This window comes from Lithobates pipiens, unplaced genomic scaffold (assembly GCF_037356315.1).
Source record: "Lithobates pipiens isolate NorthernLeopardFrog02 unplaced genomic scaffold, aLitPip1_a1.2 Scaffold_23, whole genome shotgun sequence".
In the NCBI taxonomy this organism is placed as follows: Eukaryota; Metazoa; Chordata; class Amphibia; order Anura; family Ranidae; genus Lithobates; species Lithobates pipiens.
The window spans coordinates 142737586-142762225 of NW_027507785.1; the positions used below are offsets into that span (position 1 = coordinate 142737586).

The window sequence follows — 24640 nt, forward strand, 5'->3', positions numbered from 1 at the left end:
GGGTCCCAGATGACTTTGCTTTATGGACCAGGGTAAGCACCTTAATGGTGTTGTCCCTATCTTCCCTGGTGGGAATAAAACCTAACTGGTCAATATGTATAAGGGACTGCAAGTGCTGTGCCAATCACGTAGCGAGGATTTTAGAGAATCGTTTTAGGACCGAATTTAGGAGGGAAATTGGTCTGTAGCTCTCACATAGGCCCGAGTCTTTGCCCTCCTTAGGTATCAACGAGATGTGGGCTCTAAGGGTATCCTCAGGAAAATCCCCATTCGAGCTCAGAGTATTCAATAAATCCACCAAGCGCGGGCCGAGAATAGGGAGGAAGGTCTTATAGTATTGTGCGGTATATCCGTCATGGCCCGGAGCCTTACCCACCTTCGAAGGTCCCACGGCCATCTGGACTTCTTCCAGTGTGATCGGGTTCTCCAAGTACTCCCGTGATTCCGATGAGAGGGTTGGTAGACCAGAACCGGTTACATATCTGTCTATATTGTCCTGTCCAGACCCTGAATCGGGCAGGTTGTAGAGATCAGAGTAGCATTATTCAAAGACTTTGGCTATTTGGGTTGGGGTAGAGGCCCTCTGGCCATTCTCATCTATCAACTGTTGTATGTAAGAGGCAGATTTCAACTCCTTTACCGACCTGGCAAAGATTTTTCCGCATTTGTCCCCTGACTCCTACATCAGTTTACGACAAAATTGGAGTGCCACTTTCGCTTTATAATGGAGTAGGTCAGTAATCTGGGTACGGAGTGTCCCCAATTCAATCTCTAAGGTCTAAGGTCCGTGAGGGGGCATGTTTATGTTTTGCTTCCACAGAGGCAAGTTCACAAACCAGATTAGCAATTTGTTCCTTCCGTGTTCGTTTGATGCGTGCCCCGTGCCTGATAAGTACCCTGCGGAGTACTGACTTGTGAGCCTCCCAAATTATCCCCGGGTGGCAGTTTAGTTTTCTTGGAAATAAAGGTCCAATTCCCTGGTCACATCTGCTAAAACTTCCGGTATCTGGAGGAGGCTCTCATTAAGGTGCCAGAATAGAGACCTAGGTGAGGGGTTCCTAGAGAGGGTGTAGGTAAGGTCTACAGGAGCGTGGTCGGACCAAGTAATATGGCCGATGGAGGAAGAGCTCACCAAGTGCAGTTGGTCATGTGGAATCAAGAAGAAGTCTATCCTCAAGTATGATTTGTGAGGGGAAGAGCAAAAAGAGTAGTCCCTTTCCCCGGAGTGTTGCAGACACCAGACATCAACTAATTGGTCATTCAGTAAACACTTAGTAATCCGCTTTCTAGAGGAAATGAGGAGCGAGGAGCAAGAGGCAGAAGTGTCAACCGATGGCGAAAGGGGACATTAAAGTCCCCACCTAATATCAACTGGCCCTCCCGAAAGTCACATAATCTGTGCAGGGTAGTTCTGAGGAATGTGTCTTGGTGATCATTGGGAGCGTACACAGTGGCAAATGTAAAAAGGAGCTCTCCAATGTGACCCCTAAGAAAAAGATATCGGCCCCCAGGGTCCACCAGAGAATCCTGGAGAACCGAGGGGAGCCTGCTAGAGATCAGAATGGAGATTCCCTTGGTCTTAGAGGAGGGGTTAGTAGAGTGGTAGACCTTAGGGAAGGATCTTGACCGTAGAAAGGGGAGGCTAGTATTTTTAAAATGTGTTTCTTGTATAAAGGCCACATCAGTACAGGAAGTCTTCAGTTCTCACAGGAGGATCCACCGTTTTTCAGAGGAGTTCAGTCCCTTAACGTTTAGAGAGGTGACCTTGACTGAGTCTGCCATCGCTCCTTGGGGAGGGGAAGGGGGACGTCAGAGAAAAGCAAAGAAAGTTGAACCAAGGTAGGTATTGGGTAGGTAATGGATGACGGGAACTAAGGGGGAGAAAGGAAGGAAAGGTAAGGGGAAAAAGAGGTCAGGCGAGGAGAGGGAAATTAAGGGTTGTCCGCACTCAACACTACAGGAATTGTATACTAAACAGCACAATTATGCTATAGCATTTACCAGATGTACACTGGGTTTAAAGCGCCTTCCTACTTGAGTTGGTGGGTAGACAGGTCGGAGAGGGAGCCCCCGGATTCCAGTCCCCCCAGTCCCAGCAGTGGTAAATATCACGTTTGATACCGGTATGCAAATAAAAGATAATCAGTAACATCATAGAACCAAAAAACAATAGTATAATCAAAACAGAGGTAGAGCATATAACTGTCAGCACTGAGGGGTCTCCTCAGCTCGCCCTAAATGTAGGCATGCATGTGGGAGCCCGTCACAACAGAAAAGGCATCACAGAATGGGATCCACCACCCCCCGTCCCATACCCCAAAAGTACATGCAGCCCCCGAACAGATGCATTTCTCCTTTTGGCAGATTGTCCTCTCCTTACCCACTCTCCTCCGTCCACGCCCCGGGGGAAAAGGGGGAGGGAAGGGGGGAAAGGGGGGGAAGAGGGGGGATTGAAGGGGGGAGGGAAGGGAAGGAGGTAAGGGAGGGAAGGGGGGAGGGAAGGAGGCAGCAAGGGAGAGGGGACAAACATGCGGAAAGGTCAAGTCCTTTAGCGCACCCACACCAGCAACCACCCGGACCCCATACGTTTCAACTCCTCCCCTCCATAGTCACCACATCAAGATGAAAGATGAGCAGCCCTGGTCGGTGCATGGAGAATCCGGCAGGCAAGGGGCTGGGGCCACCATCCCTCTATCCAACGGGAGACTTCACCCGAGCAGCAGTCCTGGGGCCCGCCAATTAGCATCTCTCCTGCATCGCCATCAGGGGCTGTGTAGAGCATCCAGAGGGAGGCTGGGACAAACAGTAAGGGGTAAATCCTCCAGGGGGGTCCAGAGTCAAACTGGAGGGAAGCAGTGTCTCGTACCAATAGGCGCAATAAATAAGTCATCCAGGGTGTCCCCGAAAGCTGCAGAAGGCAATATCGGCAAAGAGTAGGTGGGGGCCAGAGGGGGGGGGGCGAGGGGCACAACCAGGGAGAGGGGACACATATGCGGGAATGTCAAGCCCTTCCAGTACAGCGCACTAGGTATCACTCAGACCCCCCAAAGTGCAACTCCCCCCTCTAAGGTCAAGACTCCAGAAGGGAAGATGAGCCGCCCTGGTCTGTACATGAAAGAACCTGCTGCCAAGGGATTGGGGCCATCATCCCTTCCTCCAATGGGAGATGCCACCAGCATGACAGCCCCGTGTCCTGTCAAGTGGTGCCGCTCCGACAATGTCGTCGGGGTATATGTGGAGCATCCAGGGGGAGGCAGGGACCACCCAAACAGTGAGGGGTAAAGCCTCCAATGGGGACCGGTGTCAGACAGGAGGATAGCGGTGTCTTGTACAAGTTGGTTAATTAGACAAGTCATCCAGTGTGTTCCTGTGAGCAGCGGAAGGAAAGGTCGGTAAGGATTATGAATGGGTTGGGGCCAGGGAGTGCATAAAACTGCCACCAGATGACCGGGGCAGAGAGGGCAAGGGGATGAAAGTCAGATCTGGTAGGTGGGGGGGGGGGGGTGAGGAGTCTCACTCATATTACTCACGTTGGCCATCCCGTGAAGCTGAGCTCTCTGCCAGGATGTTCTTCTGTATAATCTAGCCTATCTGTATACATTAGCCTGTCTTTTGTACACATTAGCCTCTCTGTATCAACTAGCCAGTCTTCTGTATACACTAGTCTGTCCCTAGCTTGTCTTTTATACACATAGTCTCTCGGTATACCCCGCATTTCTGTATACATCTTTATACCCTAGCCTCTCTGTATAATCTTGCCTCTTATTATACCCCAGCCTGTATTCTGTTTACCCAATTTTGTCTTTTATATAAACTAGCCTGTCTACTGTATAACTTAGCTTCTCATTATACCCCGGCCTCACTGTCAGCTTGTCTCTGTACACTAGCCTCTCTGTTTTCCCTAGTCTCTCTGTATAAAATAGCCTCTCTGTATACACTAGTCTGTCCGTATACTCTAGCAAGTCTGCATACACTAGCCTCTTTGTGTAAAACAGCCTCTCCCTCTGTATAACCTTGCCTCCATCTCTGCATATCCAGTATGTTCTTCTGTATAATCTAGCCTGTCTTTTGTACACATTAGCCTCTCTGTATAAACTAGCTGGTCTTCTGTATACACTATTCCGTCTGTATACACTAGCAAGTCTGTGTAACCCAGTCTCTCTCTCCCTAGAAAACACCAACCCTGGCCCTGACAGACTCCTCCCACAAATACGGGCTGGCCTTTGACCAGCCTTCCCACTTGTAATCGGAGTCTTCAAGTGGGAAATGCGATATTACTTAAGAACCAAGGCCTGAGGTGTTCCATGGCCTGGATGGTCAGTATGCTTGAAAAGAGGGCAAAAAGACACAAGTATAGGTGGAAAAGGAAAGGTAAAGATCCCATCCATAAAATGACATATGCCAAAACGCCAACTGTAAGTAACCGGTAAGTTACAGCTGTCAGAGTAGAACCCACCGACTCTTGACCTGAAGATGAGAAGGAACCCCCTAAGAGCCTGCAAGCTACGCAAACCCAAATGAATGTCCCATGAAGGATAGGATGAGCCTGATGCCCAAGGTAACCCAGACATGAGAATGAACTTCTTGTGAATGAGAGGATACGTGGGGAAAAGGGAGCAAGGGCTGACCCGAAGAACCCCTACAAGAAGATGGCTGAGCAGACTGAAAAAACCCAACACAAGACCTCCTGGGGTATACAGTGAGGCTATTATAATTGGAATGAGGCTGGGGTAATAAGATTGGCTTGGGTATACGGCGAGGTAGACCCTAGAAAAGAAACAGAAATCAGAAAAGTCAAACAAGGTAATACAGATAGGCTAATGTTATTCCCCTGAGCCTGGTGTATACAGAAGAATGGCTAGTATATACAGAGAGGCTAGTGTGTACAGATGACAAGCTATTGTTTACAGATAGGCTTGTGTATACAGAAGAGAGTCTGGGGAATTCAGTGAGGCTAGTGTATGCAGAGAGGCTGGGACACCGAGACTATTGTAAAAAGAAGGCAGGCTAGTGTATATAGGTTACGGGCACGTGTATACAGAAGACAGAGAGGCTAGTCTATATAGAGGGACTGGTGTACACAGAAAGATTAATGTATACAGAAAGGCTAGCGTGTACAGAAGACAGGACTTTATTTTTTGCTAATGCAACTACTTCTAAATGAGGTAAAGAGTTACAGTGCTTTTTTCAGATTTGGTGCTGTTAAAAGGTCAGTGGTGTGTTGTCAGTGGTGATATCAATGTGACAGTTAATGTGGAGAACTACATATATACAAAATAGAGCAAAAGAGTGCTAAGTTTATTTTGTTAAGTCATTGACTGATAGACGTTAAGTAATTGGCCGTTATTGGTTTGGCAGTACATGGTTTATTTTAATGTAAGATAGTTTTATTCTCTACCTATAGCCGAGTTTTAGACGACTTTATTATTAGCATTAGTCGCATTAATCATATTTATTATGCAGAGTTTAAGTATTGTAGTTAGACGATATTGCTTTTGAAAGATTTGTATTTTTATACATAGCATTGTTAGTAGACCAATAGGACAATTTACATGGCTTAATATTGCAGAGCGTAATTTAACAGGAAAGAAATCCAAAGCGTTAGTTGCAGTAGCTTCATAAAACTGAGAAATCGTTGCATTACTCTAAATGTAAAAGTTGTTCCGGTAGCACTGAGAAGACTGATATTAGATGAGTGTTCTACTTATTCCGTTTACTATTGCAGAGAGATACCGGTTAAATGTTAATATCTTAATATTTATTGCTGCGTGTAAGGTAGAAATAAGATGGTTTTGTGTGAGTTGGTTTACCAGGATTTAGAGATCGTAATCTGGTTATTCTAATAATAAATATATCAAAATATCTCAGATTAATATTGAGACAGTATATACAAGTCGAGTTTAAGTGGAAATACACGAAATGACAGCAACGACGTGTGTAGGTTTTTATCAATCGGGTTCATTACGTGTCTTTAATCATGTAGTGAATATACCCCAAATATAGCATAAGGATAAGAAAGGAAAATAACTGGCAGAGGATGACATGGCAAAAAGACAAACTGCATTAGAAATGTGAATGTGAATTAGAGATGTCAATCTCCATTGGTAACCATTAATAAAGTTAACACGGCTACGTACAGCAAAGTTTGAGCTAAGCAGCTAAATATTCCTTTATATTGCAGAGCTAAAGTATTGCAGTTGAAAAGAGATCGGAAGCGTTTTTTGCAGTAGCTTCAAAATTACTGAGAAATCATTTCATTACTCTAAATGCAAAAGTTATCCCGGTAACACTGAGTGGACTGATATTATATGAGTTATCGTTGTAGTAAAAATTCAGTTTCCTATAGCAGAGAGATACCAGCTAAATGTAAGAAGAGCAATTGAACTGTTCATATCGGTAGGATTGCATTACTCTTAATATGTGAAGCGTGTAAAGAAGCAAAAGATGGTTTTGTATTATCCTAAAAGTAGCAGTATACGTAATAAAGGTGAGTAGGTTACCTGGATTTAGACATAGCAAACCCTATAATCTAATTTAGCAAAATTAGAAAGGATAATATTGAGACAGTAGTAGGTCGAGTTTAAGTGGAAATACACAAAATAGCTAGCTTACCTTTACATTGTTAAATAGAGCCTTGCAAAGTAATACCAAGTTAGAATATCGGACTAGCAATTAGATGAGATGATTGCTGTAATCATAAAATATCCACAACTTGTCTTTAAGGATGAGAAAGTATAATAACCGGAAATGTATGAAATTTTAAAGAGACAAATTGCATTAGAGATGTGAGATAGACATGAAATGTCAATCCCCATTGGTTACTTACATGTAACCATTAATACAGTTAACGCGGCTAAATACAGCAAAGTGTGAGCTAAGCAGCTAAAGGGTATACATTATTTAAGAGTAAATTGACGTAGCTTGTAAATTCCAACGTGTAAATCGATCCATTAATTTTGTTACGCACGAAGACGGCTTACACTGACTTTTCTCCGTTTCCACTGGTTATCCGCATAATGTATCAGTAACCCTGAACATTAATAGTGATAGACAGTTTACAATAGGATGTATGCTTGATGTGAATGTAAAATAGTTGCATTATGTGTTATTAATGTAATCAAACTTTATTGCTATCCTTTGCTACTGCAACCACTTTCTCGCATTTTGCTGCTTTTAAAAAATGTGTTGCCAGTGTTATGTGTTACAAATGGTCATCAGTGTGACAGTTGAAGTAATACACAAAATAGAGTCAGAAAGACTCTATTGCATAGAGGTAGAGAGATGGTTGCATTATTCTTAATGTGCCGGTTGTAAAAGGTTTTAAAAAGATGGTTTTGTGTGAATTTTGCTTTAACGTAAAATTAGCTGTAGACATTATAACTATGGTTACGCTTACAATGATTTAGAGATAGTAATCTCTATAATATAATAATAATAAGTATATTGAGGCAGTAAATATAAATACAGATAAAGTGAATACACAAAAGGGATCAAGAGATAGTTGCAAAGTAATATCCTCATTAAGGCCGATTGTCGGAATAGCAACATAACACGAAATATGAGCACGGCTAAAATACAGAAAAACAGTACATTATTTAGGAGTACAGTAGAATATAGTATAAATTATTTAAGATTAAATTGACTTAGCCTGAAAAAATCTAACTTTAAATCGTTGAGTAAATGGTTGAGTAAATCGTAAATTTATCAGCTAAGTTAACTCTGAGATTATGATTAATTTGACAATTCCATTACGCGGTCCATTTCCACTGGTATAATCATAATGTAATATCAGTAATTGCTATCAGTAAATGTTAAAATTTTAGACGGTTTACATTAGGATGTGGAATTGATATGGATTTAAAAGCGGTACATTAATTTTCTGAAGCATATGGCAGAAAGACGGCTTAAACTGCTTTTCTCACATTTTGCTGCGGTAAAAAGAAATGTTTTGTCACTGTGTTTTAACTGTGCAAATCCTAGTGCAGAGAGTTACTCAGTTAATGTCAGAGATACTCGGTTAATGTCAGAAAAACAATAAAACTGTTTACATTGTTAGCGAGCGATAGTTACATTACTCATAATATGTGCAGCATGTCTGGTAGCAAATGGATGGTTTTGTGAACATTTTGCATTACCGTACAATTAGCGGTAGACCTCATCGAAGTGAATAGATTTAACTGCTTTTGAGATAGTACTAATAATAAATAAAGCAAAATAAGTCAGGATGGTGTGTCGTCAGTGGTGATATCAAAGTGACAGTTGATGTGGAGAATTACAAATATGCAAAATAGAGCAAAAGAGTGCAAAGTTTATTTTGTTAAGTCATTGACTGATAAGTCATTTTTTAAGTTATTGGCCGTTATTGTTTTGGCAGTACATGGTTTATTTTGATGTATGATAGTTTTATTGCATGCTTGATGTGGGTGATTAAAATCGTGTAGTGAGTATAATCTATATTTAGCTTAAGAATGAAAAGGCATAACATGGCAATGAGACAAACTCCATTAGAGATGCGAACTAGATGAAATGATGAAATGTGTCTGTATATCCAAGATTGTCTTCTGTTATCACTTAGCCTACCCCCTAAATTCACAAGCCTCTCTATATACACGAGCATGTTTTCTGTTTCTGTATACATTACTCTGTCTTCTTTACACCCTGGCCTGTCTTCTATATACACTCTGTTATACACTAGTTTCTCTGTATACACTAGCCGGTCTTCTGCATACAATAGCCTGTCTTCGGTATACACTAGCCTATTTTCTGAATACACTAGCCCGTCTTCTGTATGCCCTAGCCTGTCTTCTGTATACATTAGTCTCTCTGTATAAACTAGCATCTCTCTATACCCCAAACTGTCCTCTGTAAACACTTGTCTCTCTTTATAGCCTGTCTAGCCTTTCTTCTTTACACACTAGCTTCTCTGTATACACTAACCAGGCTTCTATATAAAATAGCTTCACTGTATGCACTAGCCTCTCTGTAGAAGCCAGCCTTTATTCTGTATTCACTAGCCTTTCTTCTGTATGCTGTAGTCTTCTATATATACTAGCTTCTCTGTACACCCTTGCATCTCTGTAAACACTGTGTAAACTAGCCAGTCTTATGTATACACTCGCCGACTGTATACACCAGACTCTCTGAATACACTAAACCCTCTGTATACCACATCCTGTCTTCTGTATACACTAGACTGTAAAAATTAGCTAGAATACACCAGCCTGTCTTCTGTACCAACTAGACACTCTGTATACACTACCCAGTCTTCTGTATACACTGTCAGCTTTGATGTATACCCAAGCCTGTCTTCTGTATACACTAGTTTCTCTATATGCACTGTCCTTTCTGTATACACTCGACCCTCTGTATACACTAACCTCTCTATATACACTAACATCTTTGTATATACTAGCCTCTCTTTAAACTAGCCTCTCTGTGTACCCCAGCCTCACTGTTTACTCTAGCATCTCTGTATACTCAAGCCTATCTGCATGCACGAGTCTGTATTCTGTATTCACTAGCCTTTCTTTTGTATGCTGTAGTCTTCTTTATATGCCAGCTTCTCTGTACACCCTTGCATCTCTGTAAACTAGCCAGTCTTATTTATACACTCGCCGACTGTATACACTAGACTCTCTGAATACCTAGCCTATGTTCTGAATACACTAGCCCGTCTTCTGTCTTCTGTATGCCCTCTCTGTATAAACTAGCATCTCTCTATACCCCAAACTGTCCTCTGTAAACACTTGTCTCTCTTTATAGTCTGTCTAGCCTTTCTTCTGTACACACTAGCTTCTCTGTATACACTAACCAGGCTTCTATATAAAATAGCTTCACTGTATGCACTAGCCTCTCTGTATAATCTAGCCTCTCTTTATACACTAGATAGTGTTCTGCATACACTAGCCTCTCCGTAGAAGCCAGCCTTTATTCTGTATTCACTAGCCTTTCTTCTGTATGCTGTAGTCTTCTATATATACTAGCTTCTCTGTACACCCTTGCATCTCTATACACCAGACTCTCTGAATACACTAAACCCTCTGTATACCACAGCCTGTCTTCTGTATACACTAGACTGTAAAAACTAGCTAGAATACACCAGCCTGTCTTCTGTACCCACTAGATTCTCTGTATACACTACCCAGTCTTCTGTATACACTGTCAGCTTGGATGTATACCCAAGCCTGTCTTCTGTATACACTAATCTGTTTTGTGAACTTGCCTCTGTGGAAGCAAAACATAGACATGCCCCCTCACGGCCCTTAGAGATTGAATTGGGGACACTCCGTACCCAGATTACTGACCTACTCCATTATAAAGCGAAAGCGGCACTCCAGTTTTGTCGTAAACTGACGTAGGAGTCAGGGGACAAATGCGGAAAAATCTTAGCCAGGTCGGTAAAGGAGTTGAAATCTGCCTCTTACATACCACAATTGATAGATGAGAATGGCCAGAGGGCCTCTACCCCAACCCAAATAGCCAAAGTCTTTGAAAAATGTTACTCTGGTCTCTACAACCTGCCCGATTCAGGGTCCGGACAGGACAATATAGACAGATATGTACCCGGTTCTGGTCTACCAACCCTCTCATCGGAATCACAGGAGTACTTGGAGGACCCGATCACACTGGAAGAAGTCCAGGGACCTCCGAAGGTGGGTAAGGCTCCGGGCCCTGACGGATATACCGCACAATACTATAAGACCTTGCTCCCTATTCTCGGCCCGCGCTTGGTGAATTTATTTAATACTCTGAGCTCGAATGGGGATTTTCCTGAGGATACCCTTAGAGCCCACATCTCGTTGATACCTAAGGAGGGCAAAGACCCGGGCCTATGTGGGAGCTACAGACCCATTTCCCTCCTAAATTCGGTCCTAAAACTATTCTCTAAAATCCTCTCCACGTGATTGGCACAGCACTTGCAGTCTCTTATACATATTGACCAGTTAGGTTTTATTCCCACCAGGGAAGATAGGGACAACACCATTAAGGTGCTTACCCAGGTCCATAAAGCAAAGTCATCTGGGACCCCTTGTCTTTTCGTGAGTACTGATGCCCAGAAGGCTTTTGATCGGGTCAAATGGACATTCATGTTCTCGGTCCTTCGCCATATAGGTCTGAGTGAACGGATGCTGGCATGGATAAGTAAGATATACTCACGCCCTTCAGCTCAACTCAAAGCGAATGGGGTGCTCTCATCTCCCCTTGACATCAGGAATGGGACCAGACAGGGTTGCCCCCTGTCGCCCCTATTATTCGCACTGTCATTGGAACCCTTTCTCTCCACAATTCGACAAAACTCAGACATAACGGGACTCCAAATGGGTATTATTGAGTGCAAGATATCTGCCTACGTGGATGACATGCTGTTCTCGTTGAAGAATCCCAGAGTTTCCTTGCCAAATCTCCTTCGGGAATTCCAGATATACGGGATACTTCTTGAAATCAGAGGCCATGGGGGTCGCAGTCCCCCCGCAAATGTTACTAGACTTGCAGTCCAATTTTCGATTTAAATGGACCCATACAGCCCTTAAAGCGGGAGTCCGCCGGGACTCCGCATTTTTATTTTTTTTAAAAGCCAGCAACTACAAATACTGCAGCTGCTTACTTTTAAAATAGTGACACTTACCTGTCCAGCGCGCCCGCGATGTCGGCACCCGAAGCCGATCTCTAGATCGTCTTGTCGGGTGCTGCCGCTGCCATCTTGGGTATGGGAATCAGGAAATGGAGCCTTTCGGCTTCATTTCCCGGTTCCCTACTGCGCATGCGCGAATCGCGCTGCGCAATAAGGCTGGTCCCCGCTGCCTCTGGGATCTGTGTGTTTCCCAGCAGGCAGCGGGGCACTTGCGGAAAGGGGTGGGCAGTTGCGGAAAGGGGCGTAATCTACACCCCTTTCCGCAAAGAGCTATCCCGGAAGTGGGTGCAGAATACCTGTACTGTACAGGTATCTGCACCCCCTTCCCCCCTGAAAGGTGCCAATTGTGGCGCCAGAGGGGGGGAGGGTTCCGATGAGCGGAGGTCCACTTTAGGGTGGACCTCCGCTTTAAGTACTTAGGTACTTACATTCCACCGGACATCGCGCGTACGTTTATGTTGAACTTCCCCCCACCCCTTGTCACTAAGATCTGCAGTTTGCTTCACGGGTGGCATTCTGGCCTCCATTCCTGGTTCAGGAGATGCAATCTCATTAAAATGAACATACTCCCTAAATGTACCTATCTTTTCCAAGCTCTCCTGATCCAGAGTCCAGTCCCGTTTTTTAAGCAAGCTCAATCCCTGCTCACTCAATTTAACTGGGCCCACAAAAATCCCAGACTTAAGTGGTCACAGCTGAGATTGTCTAAACAACAGGGAGGGTTGGTTCTCCCTGACTTGCGATGCTACTACCTGGCCTCCCATCTGGGGTGTGTATTGGACTGGAATGGAAACAAACTTTTTAAGCTCTGGGTGCAACTAGGACAATCTCACTCCCGAATTACGCTAAGAAGAGCCATGTGGTGCTATAAGGATTTACCCACAGAATTGACGTCACATCCCACTATAGGGGCTTCATTGAAAGTCAGTCACCTGATCGCTACCCAAAACACACTCACGTCTTTGACTTCCCCCCTATTCCCTATACGTGACCATCCGAACTTTGAACCGGGGACCCACTTAGAAATTCCAACCTAGACCATGCATCTAAAATCGTCATTGATGGAAAATGGCCTTCTTTCTCAACCCTAACAGATCCGACAGGGCTTTTCCAACTGCCTTTTTGGAGAGCGGCGCAACAACATCATTTTCTCCATTCCATCCCCAATACTCAAACTTTCGCCCGCCCTCAGACGGAGTTTGAGACTCTATGCAGGAGCGAAGGCCCTTTGGTCCACATTCTCTCTCAAACAGATCACCCACACTTAACCTGTATGTCCAACTGGGAAAAGGACCTTAATTGCTAGTTTTCCCCAGCACAGAGACAACGCATTATCACTTTGGCTCTCAAATCCTCACTGTGCACGAAGATACAGGCGACAAATTTTAAACTTCTCACCAGGTGGTATTTGACACCATCAAAGCTGCATAAATAATTCCCCTCTTCCTCGAACATATGCTGGAGGTGTGGAGAAGAAGAGGGCACATTGCTCCACATTTTTTGGTCCTGCCCCAGCTTGGTGGACTTCTGGACAGAGATCCAATGCATAACACAAAAATGCACAGACTTCTCCATCCCGGAAGAGGCTGCATTCTTTCTCTTGCACCATTCACAGATTCCCATTAAGAAGTACAAAAAATCTATTTTACGACATGTGATAAATGCGGCAAAATCCTGCATCCCTCTCTATTGGAAAATATGTTCTCCCCCTTTCATTACTCACTGGCTTAGGAAAATAGAGGACATTAAAAAAAATGGAGGACTTGATCCTCACATCACAAGGTAAACAAGAATTTTTTAAACAAACCTGGGACATCTGGAATACCTTTATATTGTCGTTGGAAGGATGTCACCTGCTATCGCCTTAGTGCTCTCAGCTTTCCTTGACTGGCCCCTTGGACAGTGGCTGCCATCGTGTCTCGTCCCCTCTTCTCCTTTTCTGATCTTTCACCCCTTCTCTTTTCTGCCTTCCTCCCCTATCTCTCACCCCCTCCACCCACTCTCTCTTTTGGAAAAATTGGAAAATTGGGAATGACGGCCCCACACCCCCCTCTGGATGGATTATGCCAGAGGGACCTGGGGTTTGTGTGACCCTGGATCTTGGTACAGTACTTTATCCATGCCTTGAATCATTATGATTGATGGAAGGCAGACTCACATTTGCGAATATACCTGTATCAAGTATTGTTCAGCTGCTTTTTGCTCTGTATTTCTCTGTTGCATTATGTACTCGGGGGACTGTCTTCCCCTGTTTGGAGAAAAAAAAAAAGAAGCCTATGACACCTGGTATTCCCAGGCGGTCTCCCATCCAGGCATTAACCAGGCCCGACCCTGCTTAGCCTCCAAGATCAGATGAGATGGAACAGATTCAGGGTGATGTGGCCGTAGCCAATATCTTCAGGCACTCTCAACTCTCTTGACAAATGCCAAGATGGTCACCTTGGGAACAAGCGGAAAAAAATAGGTCAACGGCAACAACATAACAAGAAGCCTATGGCATCTGGAAATCCCAGGCGGTCTCCCATCCAGGGATTAAACTGGTCCCAACCCTGCTTACAATAACTGGTATTCCCAGGTGGTCTACCATCCAGGTACTAACCAGGCCTGACTCTTCTTAACCTCCAAGATCAGACAAGATTGGGTGCTTTCAGAGTGATGTGGCCATAGGCAATCTCTTCAGGCACTCTCAACCCTCTTGACAAACACCAAGATGGTGACCTTGGGAAACAAGCTTAAAAAAAAACAGGTCAACGCCAACAACATAAAAAGAAGCCTACGACACCTGGTATTCCCAGGCGGTCTCCCATCCACGTACTAACAAGGCCAGACTCTTCTTAGCCTCCAACATCAAACGAGATCAGGTGCTTTCAGGGTGATGTGCCCGTAGGCAATCCCTTCAGGCACTTTCAACCCTCTTGACAAACGCCAAGATGGTCACCTTGGGAAACAAGCAAAAAAAAAAAACGAAGTCAATGCCAACAACTTAAAAAAAAAGCCTATGGCATTGAGAAATCCCAGGCGGTCTCCCATCCAGGTACTAACCAGGTCCCAACCCTGCTTAGCCTCTGAGATCAAATGAGATTGGGCTCTTTCAGGGTGATGCGGCCATAGTAGATTTTTTCAGGCACGCTCAACCCTCTTGACAAACGCCAAGATGGTCACCTTGGGAAGCAAACAAAAAATCAAGTCAACGCCAACAACATAAAAAGAAGCCTACAGCACCTAGTATTCCCAGGCGGTCTCCCATCCAGGTATTACCAAGCGCGACCCTTTCTAGCCTCTGAGATCAGAGGAGATTGGGTGCTTTCAGGGTGATGTGCCCATAGGCAATCTCTTTGGGCACTCATCCCTCTTGAAAAATGCCAAGATAGTCACCCTGGGAAACAAGCGAAAAAGAAGAATACAGCACCTGGTATTCCAAGGCCGTCTCCCATTCAAGTACTATCTAGGCCCAACCCTTCTTAGCCTCCGAGATCAGAAGAGATAGGGTGCTTTCAGGGTGATGCTGCTGTAAGCGATCTCTTTAGGCACTCTCAACCCTCTTGACAAATGCCGAGGTGATCACTTTGGGAAACAAGCAAAAAAAAACAGGTCAACACCAACAACATAAAAAGAAGCCTGCGGCATCTGAAAAACCCAGGTGGTCTCCCATCCAGGTACAAACCAGGCCCAACCCTGCTTAGCCTCTGAGACCAGACGAGATTGGGCGCTTTCAGGGTGTTGTGCCCGTAGGCAATTTCTTTGTGCACTCTAAACCCTCTTGACAAATGGCAAGATGGTCACCTTGGGAAAAAAGGGAAAAAAAATAGGTCAACACCGACAACATAATGAGAAGCCTACAGCACCTGGTATTCCCAGGCTGTCTCCCATCCAGGTACTAACCAGGCCCATCACTGCTTAGCCCCCGAGATCAGATGAGATTGGGCTCTCTCAGGGTGATTTGGCCGTAGGCACTCTCTTTGGGCAGTCTGAAGCCTCTTGACAAAGGCCAAGATGCTCACCTTGGGAAACAAGCTAAAAAAAAACAGGTCAAAGCCAACAACATAAAGAGAAGCCTACGGCATCCGGTATTCCCAGGCGATCTCCCAATCAAGACACTAACCAGGCCAGATCCTTCTATGGCACCTGGTCTTTCCAGGCAGTCTCCCATCCAGGTACTAACCAGGCCTGACACTGCTTAGCCTCTGGGTGCTTTCAGGGTGATGTGGCCGTAAACGTTCTCTTCAAGACACGCCCAACCCTCTTGACAAACGCCAAGATGGTCGCCTTGAGAAACAAGTGAAAAAAACAGGTCAAAGCCAACAACATAAAAAGAAGCCTATGGCACCTGGTATTCCCAGGCGGTCTCCCATCCAGGTACTAACCAGGCCCGACACTGTTTAGCCTCCGAGATCAGACAAGATTGGGAGCGCTTTCAGGGTGATGGGGCCGTAGGTGATCTCTTCGGGCACTCTCAACCCTCTTGACAAATGCCAAGATGGTCACCTTGGCAAACAAGTGAAAAAAAAAACAGGTCAAGGCCAATAACATAAAAAGAAACCTACGGCACCTGTTATTCCCAGACGTTCTCCCATCCTGGTATTAACCAGGCCTGACACTGCTTAGCCTCCGAGATCAGACAAGATTGGGTGCTTTCATGGTGATGGGGCCGTAGGTGATCTTTTTGGGCACTCTCGACCCTCTTGTTAAACGCCAAGATGGTCATCTTAGGAAACAAGCGAAAATAAACAGGTCAACAACAACAACATAAAAAGAAGCCTACGGCATCTGGTATTCACAGATGGTCTCCCATACAGGTATTAATCAGGCCGTACACTGCTAGGCCTCTGAGATCAGATGAGATTGTGCGCTTTCAGAGTGATGTGGCCATAGGTGTTCTATTCAGACACTCTCAGCCCTCTTAACAAATGCCAAGATGGTCATCTTGGGAAACAAGTGAAAAAAAACAGGTCAACGCCAACAACATAGACCCTGGCGGTCTCCCATCTGACCCTGACCCTGCTTAGCCTCTGAGATCGGGCGCTTTCAGGGTGATGGGGCCTTAGGCGAACGCTTCGGGACATACTCAAAACTCTTGACAGATGCTAAAATGCTCACCTTGGGAAACAAGCAAAAAAAAACAGGTCAAAGCCAACAATATAAAAAGATTCCTACGGCACCTGTAATTAGGTACTATCCAGGACGGACCCTGCTTAGCCTCTGAGATCAGATAAGATCGGGCGTTTTCAGGGTGATGTGGCCGTAGGAGATTTCTTTGGGCTCTCTCAGCCCTCTTGACAAATGCCAAGATGGTCACCTTGGGAAACAAGTGGAAAAAAAAACATGTCAACGCCAACAACATAAAAAGAAGCCTACGGCACCTGGTATTCCCAGTCGGTCTCCCATCCAGTTACTAATCAGGCCCGACAATGCTTAGCCTCCGAGATCAGACAAGATCGGGCACTTTCAGGGTGATTTGGCCGTAGGCACTTTCTTTGGGCACTTTCACCCTCTTGACAAACGCCAAGATGGTCATCTTGGGAAACAAGTGAAAAAAAACAGATCAACGCCAACAACATAAAAAATAGGATTTTTATATACAGCTTACCTGTAAAATCCTTTTCTTGAGAGTACATCACGGGACACAGGAGCTTCATTACTTAGTGGGTTATATAGGCACCTCTGGTGATTGGACACTGGTTAACCCCCAATTAAGGAGAATTCCTCCCCTATATAACCCCTCCCATATGGGGGGCACCTCAGTTTTGTAGCAAAGCAATAGGAAACCACGTAAAACCTAAGAGGGGTGGGAGCCCTGTGTCCCGTGATGTACTCTCAAGAAAAGGATTTTACAGGTAAGCTGTATATAAAAATCCTATTTTCTTGATCATACATCACGGGACACAGGAGCTTCATTACATAGTGGGATGACCCAAAGCAATGCTCAGATTGAGGGCAGGGAGACACAGATCATAATATATAGACCGCCAAGGACCAGAGGACCTAAACTGCAGCCTGCAGTACACTGCGCCCAAAGGCGATATCCTCTTGCCCTCTGACATCCACCTGATAGAATCTGGTGAATGTGTGGACTGATGACCAAGTTGCAGCCTTACAGATCTGAGCCATGGAGGACTGGTGATGCACTGCCCAAGAAGCACTTACAGCCCTAGTTGAGTGCGCTCTCACTTGAAAAGGAGGGATCTTCCCTTTAACACTATAGGCCTGAGAAATAATCTGTCTAATCCACCTTGAGAGAGTGGATTTTGATGCCACCTGGCCCTTCCTAGGGCCTTCCGGCAAAATAAATAAGCAACCAGTTTTCCTTATCTGAGCAGTTGCCTGAAGATAGATACTGATTGCCCTTACCACATCCAAAGTGTACAAAGATTCTTCTTCTGCGGACTGTGGGTCCGGAAAAAAGGATGGTAGGCTTACATCTTGATTCAAATGGAATCCTGAAACCACCTTAGGCAGAAAGGACCTGTTGGGACGCATTACCACCAGGTCCTTATGAATAATTAGATACGGTTCTTTACTGGAGAGAGCTGCTAGTTCTGACACTCTTCTAGCTGTGGATATGGCTACCAAGAAAACCAATTTTTTAGTCAAAAGAACTAACGAAGCCTGATGCAAAGGTTCAAAAGGTTGCCCCTGCAAAGCTGAGAGAACCAAATTCAGATCCCATGGGCATACCGGAGGTTTGACTGGCGGCCTTATCCGCATAGCCCCCTGGATGAAAGCCCGCACCAGGGAATGTGATGCAAGTGGTTTCTGAAAAAACACTGACAAGGCCGAAATATGCACCTTGATAGTGCTTACGGCCAAATTCATTTCTAGGCCTGACTGGAGGAAGGCCAAGATCCTGCTAATGACATACTTTCTAGGATGACATTGCCTGAGTTCACAACAGGAAACATATGCCCTCCAGATTTTGTAGTAAATAAGCCTGGAGGCTGGCTTTCTGGCATTGACCAGAGTAGAAAGGACTGGCCCCGAAAGCCCACGGTCTCTCAGAATGTGTGTCTCAGCAGCCAAACCGTCAAATTCAGACTGTGTAAAGCAGGATGGTAAATTGGACCCTGTGAGAGCAGATCTGGCCGGAGAGAGAGAATCCACGGCCTGCCTACTGCCAACTTCATGATCTCTGCGTACCACGTTTGCCTGGGCCAAGCCGGGGCTACCAAAAGAAGCGACTTTGTTTCCCTCTAGACTTTTCTCAAGAACCTCGACAGAAGCGGGCACGGGCGGAAGGCATAAATCAAATTCTCCTGATCCCAGGGAACTGTCAAAGCATCCGACCCCTGAGCGCGTGTATCTCTTGTCCTTGACACGAATTTGTCCAGTTTTCTGTTGAACCTGGACGCAAACAGATCTACGTCTGGAGTACCCCACCTGCGACATATGTTCCAAAACACGTCGGGGTGCAGAGCCCATTCTCCTAGGCAATACTGCTGGCGGCGCAGAAAATCTGCCTGCCAATTTTCCACTCCTGGAATGAAGACCGCAGAAAGGTATAGAACATGCCTTTCTGCCCAGACAAGTATGCGATTCACCTCTTTTTGTGCAACCAGACTCCTGGTACCGCCCTGGTGATTGATATAGGCCACTGCTGTGGCATTGTCGGACTGAACCCGAACAGGGAGACACCGTAGTCTGAAAGACCAGTTTATGAGAGCCATATAAACTGCCCGGATCTCCAAGACATTTATGGGCAATAGCTTCTCGATCGCAGACCATTTCCACTGCGAGCACGTCTCCTCCAACACTGCTCCCCAGCCTGTCAGGCTGCCATTTGTCATAATAATCTTCCATGGAAGAGGAAGAAAAGTTTTGCCTTGCAGCAAATTCTCGGTTTGTAACAAGACTCTTAGGCTCGTTAGACGAGACTCTTGCGTGTCCCTGGGGATAGACGCATAGGAAGATCCAAGGACTGGGGCTTCCTGTTCTAAGCCGCAAGGATGCATCTTTGCAGAGGCCTTGAGTGGAACTGGGCGAATGGAACGGCCTCGAAGGAGGCGACCATTTTCCCTAACAGTCTCATGCACAACCGAATGGGGGAAGATCTTCTGCCCAGAACTAGGCGCACCAGATCCCCAATGGCCAAGGCTTTTGGCCTTGGTAGAAACACCTTGCCCTGAGCAGTGTCGATAACCATACCCAGGTATTCCAACCTGGTAGCAGGCTGTAGGGACGACTTTTTTAGGTTTATAATCCAACCTAGGCGTTCCAGCTGTTCTAGCGTTCTGGTAACACTGTGGTTCAGGAGCGCTACTGTTTTCTCTATGAGAAGCAAATCGTCTAGATAAGCCAACACGGCTATACCCTGAGCTCTTAGGTTTGCCAAGAGAGGGTCCAGAATCTTTATGAAGACTTGAGGGGCCGTAGCTAGCCCGAACGGCAAGGCCACAAATTGAAAATGGCGCCGCTCTACTGCAAACCTTAGATACTTTTGGTGTGCGGGAAAAATTGGCACATGGAGATATGCATCCTTGATGTCTATTGATGCCATAAACTCTCCCCCTTGCAGGGAGGAGACCACAGTGCGAATTGACTGTATTCAGAAGGACCGGATGCGTAAAAAGCGGTTCAGATGCTTCAGATCCAGGATAGGTCTGACACTTCCATTTGGCTTTGGAACGGTGAAGAGATTCGAGTAAAACCCTGAACCCTGTTCTTTTGGGTCCACTTCTACTATCACCCCCTGGGATAGTAAGTGATCTAAGGCCAGAAATAGCAGTCTTTGCTTTACTGGGTCCCTGGGGATCCTTGACCTTAGAAAGCGAGAAGGTGGAATCTCCTGAAACTCCAGCTAGTAGCCCAGAGTTACCAAAGAGACCACCCACTCATCCCGGATCTCTTCCCGCCAGGCTTCTTCAAACTGCAAGAGCCTTCCCCCCACTTGGCCGAGCGGGGGCGCCCCTTCACAAGGAAGCTTGCGGGCTCTGCTTGGTAGGCTTTCGCCCCCAGGATTTCTTCTGCCCCTGGGCCCGGCCTTGAGCCTTTCCTGTAGAGGGGGGTTGAGAAGGCTGTCGCCACTGCTTAGAGCTTGATGCTCCGGGAGAGAGAGAACGCCTAAATGATGGACGTTTGCTCCTTTTGACTGGAAGGAGAGTAGATTTACCCCCTGAAATTTTTTGGACGAATTTGTCTAATTCTTCTCCAAACGAACGTTCCCCTTTAAACGGGAACCCAATCAAATGCTTCTTGCATGATAGCTCAGCTGCCCAATTCTTTAGCCATAGGGCCCTTCGCATGTGTACCAACAGGAGAGACAAACGAGATGCTTGTTGGACAGAATCCAAAATCGCATCAATCATGAAACACAGAATTTGAGGTATTTCTGCATAATTCTCCACTTCCTCACTGGGAAGGAGGCCAAGCATCTGCTTAACCTGTTCCTTGAGGAACTGACACAACCCCACAGCTGCGACTGTAGGTTGCACTACAGTGCCAGTCATGGAAAAGGAGGCTTTTAATAATGTTTCCAGCTTCTTATCAGTTGGATCTTTAAATACCTGAGCATTATCCAAAGGACAGGTCAGGTTTCTATTCACGCAAGAAACAGCCGCATCGACAGATGGGACCCCCCATTTCTTGGTGAAACTTTCCTCCAGAGGATAAAGCATAGAAAACCTTTTAGGAGGAGCAAACAGTGTATCGGGATGTCCCCAATCCTCATACAACAATTTATCCATTAAGGGATTAATTGGAAAGGAAAAGGCAGGTTGTGGGATTTTCCTGACTCCCAGGGAAGAAACAGAGGACGTGGCGATCTCAGCAGCAGGCATTCTGAATGTGGTACGCACCAATTCAGTATAATACTGCACCTGTTTTCTGAGCGCCTGGGAGGAGGGGACTCTCTCCTCTTCCTCTGATTCATCCGACTGCTCAAGATCCCTGTCCCAAGATAGGGATCTCTCCTCATTGTCAGAAGTGTCATCTGAAAGAGGAATCTCAGCAGAGGGAGGGGATCTACCCCTTTTCCTGCTATCTTTCAGGGAAGCTGAAATAAAATTCATGATTCTCCCTTCAAAACCCTCCAATGTAGCCCTAAGGGAGTCCTCAGTGATGTATACCGGGGCTGAAATATTAGGAGAGGCTGCAAATCCTGACAGGGGCACTGACTTATCCTGTGAGGCTGACTCCAGTCTTGCAGGGGGGGGGATGGTAACCTACAGGCATTTTTAGAACCCCTAGACCTAGGCGGTGACTTACCATTGTCCTTGTTATCTCCCCCTGAGACCCTCTTACGAGGAGACATAGTCCTAAGCTACAAAGCAGAGGTACTAGTACAAAGTGCAATCACTGTTGTGCTTAAAGTCTCACAATAAATTTATATGCTTAAACTGCACAACCTGATGCTGAGTAGGTGTCTTAGGTTTGCCTGGATCCAATCCCTTGGGATGCTTACTGCCCATAGCTCCTGTGTCTCCACTTACAGCCCCCTGACGCTCTGGGCTGTAAAACTGCCGCCTGGCGCCTGCGCAGTACAGCGCCGTGCACACCGAACGACGCGGCTCGCAAACACACTCCCGCCTCCTCCATCAGCACGGGAGCGTGCTTGGTGCGCATGCACGAGGACTGCCGGTATCCAGGGGGTAAGGGAATTTCCATCTGAGCTGTCTGGGACCCCCAGACTACGTGGGACCCCTGTATTACCTTCATTGTGGCAGAGATTGCAGTGGAGACATGAGTCATCTGAGAGAACCAGGCTTCACTGAGCGTGTGTATCTGAAAGGCATGTAAGTATGCGTCAGGCTGCTCTTACTCCCCCTAGTGGTGGAAACCAGGTAAGACATACAACTACTCAATGAAGAAATCCATAATATAATTTATACAGGATTAACTTCCCTTACCTGTCCTCGCCGCAGGAATTGCTGAAAACAGACAGATTCCAGCCTTCACCCATCACGGCGGGCAGAGTTGTGCCAACCTTCAGGTTTTTTTTGGGGTTCCTTCTCAGAAGAACCTCCTACCTGGACCTTGTAAAAGACTCTGCCAGAAACTTTCGTGCCACTATGTAAATAGTACAGTAAGTCTGGTTTTCCCAGAGCCCAGTCTTCCAATAGGAGAGGACTTACAGGCAAAACCTCGTTTCTTCAGATGACGAGGCCCGGGTACCATATCATCTTGGGAGTCAAAATATCGGCCCGAGATATGGATCCGGTTTGTTGTAGCCCTTAGGCCCCCGCAGGGACCTGCACAGAACTTTCTTCATAGCACATGTTTTACGTGACCAACCACCACTGGCGAAGGAAAAAATGAGGTGCCTCCCATATGGGAGGGGTTATATAGGGAAGGAATTCTCCTTAATTAGTGGTTAACCAGTGTCCAATCACCAGAGGTGCCTATATAACCCACTATGTAATGATCCTGTGTCCCGTGATGTATGATCAAGAAATAAGCATACGGCACCTGGTATTCCCAGTCGGTCTTCCATCCAGTTACTAATCAGGCCCGACAATGCTTAGCCTCCGAGATCAGACAAGATCGGGCACTTTCAAGGTGATGGGGCCATAGGCGATCTCTTTGGGCACTCTCAACCATCTTGACAAACGCCAACATGGTCATCTTGGGAAACAAGCGAAAAACACCAAGTCATTGCCAACATTGGAGACTAAGCAGGGTTGGGCAATCAGTTTTCTTGCCTGAAATAGGCATCTCAGAACTGCCATCTGGCTGCTTCCCGGGTTTCCAACTCCTTCAACTAATCCCAGGAGACAATACTTCGCCTCCATCCTGGTGGAGGTTCCAAACACCCGATCAATGGTTCCTGTCACCTCCGTCCAGTAGCAGATCAACTTCGGGCATCTCCAAAACATGTGCATCATGTCTCCCCCCATGTTCAAATTGAAAAAGTTTACGAGGAGCATAATAAGTTCTATATAATAAGAACAGATGTGACATCCTCTGAGAGGAGAGCCACAATTGACCACAGGCAGTATTCCTGTGGCCTATTATAGCTCAAGGGGGTTTAGTACACACCCCACACTATATAAGGCCGCCAGCGCGGCGGCCTTGTATAGTGTGTTGCTGCGGTCAGGGAAAGAGGACGATAGGCAGGAACAGTGTCTTTACTGCTTGGGAACCTAGCACTGTTACAGTGGGTGTTATGTGCCTCCTGCACAGTACACACCTGAAGCTACCCTTTATTACTGGTGTTCAATTTTTGCAATACAGGCATATGCAGTGCCGAAGTTAGAGTGGGTGTTGTGTGCCTCCTACACAGTATACACCTGAAGATACCCCTTATTGCTGGTGTTCTGTTTCTGTAATGCAGGAACCTAGCACTGTTACAGTGGGTGTTGTGTGCCTCCCACGCTTGTCCTTATTTTCGGCAGCTGGACGTGTTGAGCCACATCATGCCGAACACTTGGTCGGATGTGAAAGACCAAGCCCTCCTAATGCTCCTCATCCTCTCTCACCCAGGCTCAGGGTACTAGCCTGTGTTCTGTATACACTAGGCTTTCTTCTGTATACCCTATCCTCTCTTTATACTCTAGCCTGTCGTTTATGTACACTAGACTCTTTGTTTACCTCATAAATGGCAGTGTATATAGAAGGAAGGCTAGTTTATACAGAGAGGCTAAGGTATACAGAAGGGGCTAAGGCTAAGAGGCTAAGGCTTTCTTCTGTATACCCTATCCTCTCTTTATACTCTAGCCTGTCGTTTATGTACACCAGACTCTTTGTTTACCTCATAAATGGCAGTGTATATAGAAGGAAGGCTAGTTTATACAGAGAGGCTAAGGTATACAGAAGGTAGGCTAGAGAATAAAGAAGACAGGCTAGTGTATACAGGACACATGCTAATGTATACAGAAAACAGGCTTGGTTATAGAGAGAGACTGAGACTATTATATTCAGAAGAAAAGCTAGTGTATATAGAGAGGCAGGCTGGGGTATACAGAGAGGCTAGTGAATACAGATAGGGTGATGTATACAGAAATGCTAGTGTATACAGAGAGGCTAGAGTATACAGTTATTCTGGGGTATACAGAGAGGCTAGTTTAAAGAGAGGCTAGT

The 24640-nt window shown here is 45.8% G+C and overlaps 7 pseudogenes; all 7 read right to left on the reverse strand.

The window, feature by feature from the left end:
* Positions 1 to 13903: 13903 nt before the first annotated feature.
* LOC143928417 (5S ribosomal RNA) lies at positions 13904 to 14022 on the reverse strand (annotated as a pseudogene).
* Positions 14023 to 14182: 160 nt separating this feature from the next.
* Positions 14183 to 14301, reverse strand: LOC143929005 (5S ribosomal RNA; annotated as a pseudogene).
* Positions 14302 to 15029: 728 nt separating this feature from the next.
* On the reverse strand, positions 15030 to 15148 carry LOC143928429 (5S ribosomal RNA; annotated as a pseudogene).
* Positions 15149 to 15465: 317 nt separating this feature from the next.
* On the reverse strand, positions 15466 to 15584 carry LOC143928749 (5S ribosomal RNA; annotated as a pseudogene).
* Positions 15585 to 15947: 363 nt separating this feature from the next.
* On the reverse strand, positions 15948 to 16068 carry LOC143928899 (5S ribosomal RNA; annotated as a pseudogene).
* Positions 16069 to 16980: 912 nt separating this feature from the next.
* On the reverse strand, positions 16981 to 17099 carry LOC143928496 (5S ribosomal RNA; annotated as a pseudogene).
* Positions 17100 to 23017: 5918 nt separating this feature from the next.
* On the reverse strand, positions 23018 to 23136 carry LOC143928978 (5S ribosomal RNA; annotated as a pseudogene).
* Positions 23137 to 24640: the final 1504 nt, after the last annotated feature.